Source organism: Mus caroli, chromosome 17 (genome assembly GCF_900094665.2).
Source record: "Mus caroli chromosome 17, CAROLI_EIJ_v1.1, whole genome shotgun sequence".
NCBI lineage: Eukaryota > Metazoa > Chordata > Mammalia > Rodentia > Muridae > Mus > Mus caroli.
In genome coordinates this window covers 3,188,976-3,192,110 of record NC_034586.1, presented here as the reverse complement: position 1 = coordinate 3,192,110, position 3,135 = coordinate 3,188,976, and the positions used below count along the sequence as shown (strand labels likewise).

Here is a 3,135-nt window from a genome sequence, read left to right as displayed (position 1 = left end):
CAGGGTTTCTCTGTGTAGCCCTGGCTGTCCTGGAACTCACTTTGTAGACCAGGCTGGCCTCGAACTCAGAAATCCGCCTGCCTCTGCCTCCCAAGTACTCTTTATGTTTCTTGTGTAGCTTCTTTCTCTATGAAGGTTTTTGATAGCCGAAAAGAACGCGCGCCCACCCAAGGCAGAAGAGGAATAAAGAAGAGCGGCTATCTCTAGTTCCAGCCAGAACTGGGCTCCCATTTACAGGCTTCCAAGATTTTACATAAATGAACATTATCAGAAAGCCTTGCACAGGAAGGGAATTGTGTGCTCAAAAAGTTTATCTTTGCCGATTATCATTAATCGTTGGTGGGTTTTCTAGGGAAGCCAAGCCCTGGCCAAGGTCCCGTTTCTTTAATGTTTATTTTGACAGTTTTTACAAGGTGGGACAGCCTCAGATCCCTTAGAACATAGTCCCGGAAGGCTATCCCAGTGGGACAGAACCATGGCTCTCTGTGAGAGTGCTATGTGTGCTCCTCATTTTGGTGGATCTGTGCTACCCAGCTTTCCCCTGCACCTCCCATGGTCTTGTAGAATCAGAGTAAAAGAGAGAAAAAAAATCAGGATTTTCATGGTTTAAACTTGACTTCTTCACACAGAAGGTCAAAGAAGTAAAAATTAACACAATATTGCCATAGCAACCACAGACTCCTGTCACTATGTTTTTTGTTGTTGGGATAGCCACTGTTAGTTTAGTACTCCCTCTACGCCCGGCAGTTTAGCAAGTATGTTATACACTAAAGGTCTCTGTGGCAGGCTGAAGTCAGTGTACCCATTCTACAGATTTGAAAATGGAGGTAGGGCATTTGGTAATTTACCTGACGTCACACTGGGACTCTGAAACCTGAATCTTTGTCTGGATACAGAAGTTGAGAAGTTATAGTCTCCAATTAATTATCTTGTCGGAATGATTTTTTTTCCTCTATCAACTCTACTATCAATAAAGATCTAATATACACTTTCCTTTCACAACTTATGTCATACTGAGGTATCTATTTGGGATTGAATAAAGCTCAATTAAGAGAAATTTAAGGGTCTGGTGGTTCATGCCTTTAATTTCGGTACTCAGGAATCAGAGGTAGGTGGATCTCTGTGAGTTCAAGGCCAGCCTGGTCTACCTATAGTGAGTTTGAGGCCAGCTTGTCTATATATAGTGAGCTTAGGTCAGAAAGCTCTACAAAGTGAGAACCTGTCAAGATAGAGAGAGAAAATAGGGTTTAAAGTAGGTCCCAGGCAATTTTACTTCTTTATTGTAAAATTATATTTATCTTTCATCTTCAAACTAGAGGTCAAGGTTGATGAAAACAGCCTAAATCAGTGAAGCTGACTCAGAACAAAACAAGTGGTGTACATAAGACCTTGAAAGCCAAGGAAGCCAGATGATATGCTATTGCCTAAAAGCTCATGCCATGCGGCTTTGGTATGCTGTCTCCTGTTTTGTTCTTTAAATCTTAAGTTACTTTCCTGATTATTTCCTGATTAGAACATCATTACTCTCTCTCTCTCTCTCTCTCTCTCTCTCTCTCTCTCTCTCTCTCTCTCTTTCTCTTTCTTTTTTGAGACAGGGTTTCTCTGAGTAGCTCAATCTGCCCCAGAACTTGATTTGTAGCCCAGGTTGGCCTCAAACTCACAGAGATCCACCTGTCTGTGCCTCCTGAGTCCTGGGTTTAAAGGCGAGTACCACCACTGCCAGGCTCATCATTACATTATCAATGTCTCCTATTCAACACAATCACAAGGCCTGCTATTCCTGCCATCAATCTAGGGACAGCTCTAACAGCTGAAAGACCATGAGCTCCCATGTAGACTCTGGGCTTCCTCCTACCTTAATCTGGAGCATGTCCTGATGAGGAAGTCAGTTCCTTCACCATTGACCTGTGTGTCTTCTTCCTGCCTGCCAGGCACTGGCTGAGGCTGATGGTTTACATGGCTGTCCCAAGTGTGGTGGTGGCTAATCCCACGTCACCAAGGACCCAGACAGCGGAGACGTCCTAATGCTACGCCAAGGAGCTCACATGAGGATTTTACACTGCAAGCTAGAAGATAAGAGACTTCGGTGAAATGTCTCGTCCTTCCCCACAAACGCCCAGCAGAGCCCAGGGTGTTTCCTGTGTGTGACCTCAGGTACATGACTAATGACACCACAGAGAACAGCTTCTCATGGACCGTCATGGGCATTTCTAGGGTAAATTTTTTTGAAGGCTGACATGCATGCAGGAGAGTATGTAAATCATATGCATATTTGTCATGTTCTGAATGGCTGTCCCTTCTCAAACTTATTCAAATGTAACTGCCATGGCATTGGGTATCAGTGGTGTGACAAGAAGGCCACAGGGTCTCTACTCTCAGGCTAGATTAACAGTAGCATCCTGGGAGTGGGCCCACTGATTCAAGAGTGGGTTTCTTATATTTTTGGTTGTGAGCCTAGCCTTCAACGGATGAGACATCTCTCCAGCCCCAAGAGTGGGTTTCTTATAAGAAAATGAGTTTGGGTGCTTTACTCCTCCTCCTCCTCCTTTTCCTCCTCCTCCTCCTCTTCCTCTTCTTCTTTCTCTTCCTCCTCTGCTTCCTCCTCCTCTTCTTCTCCCTCCCTTCTTTCCATCTCCACCTCTGCTATGGGATGCCTTCCCTCTGTATATGACCTAGACGCCAGTATCAGGACCCTGAACTTGCCCACCTCCAGCATAGATACTGAAGGTTGGGATGTAGTAGGGAGACTAAAGTAAGAGGGTGAGCTTTGGGGGCTGTGGAGATGGTTTGGCAGATAGAAGACTAGCTGTCTGTCTTAGTTAGGGTTTTGCTGCTGTGAACAGACACCATGACCAAGACAACTCTTATAAGGACAACATTTAATTGGGGCTGGCTTACAGATTCAGAGGTTCAGTCCATTATCATCAAGGCAGGAGCATGGCAGCATCCAAGCAGGCATGGTGCAAGCAGAGCTGAGAGTTCTACATCTTCATCTGAAGGCTGCTGTGAGGAGTCTGGCTTCCAGGCAGCTAGGATGAGGGTGTTAAAGTCCACACCCACAGTGACATGCCTACTCCAGCAAGGCCTCATCTTCTAATAGTGCCACCCCGTTAGCAGAGCATATACAAACCACGA

General features: G+C 45.3%; 1 protein-coding gene across 1 annotated transcript in view; it reads right to left on the bottom strand.

Annotated features, from left to right (window-relative positions):
- Sytl3 (synaptotagmin like 3) overlaps nucleotides 1-2,920 on the bottom strand; it is a 78,757-nt gene extending 75,837 nt beyond the window's left edge. The window contains exons 1-2 of the mRNA XM_021186111.2: nucleotides 2,899-2,920; nucleotides 1,856-2,066 (exon numbers count right to left, since the gene is read on the bottom strand). The gene's annotated coding sequence lies outside the window, so the exon portion shown is untranslated. The remainder of the gene's footprint in view (nucleotides 1-1,855; nucleotides 2,067-2,898) is intronic.
- Nucleotides 2,921-3,135: the final 215 nt, after the last annotated feature.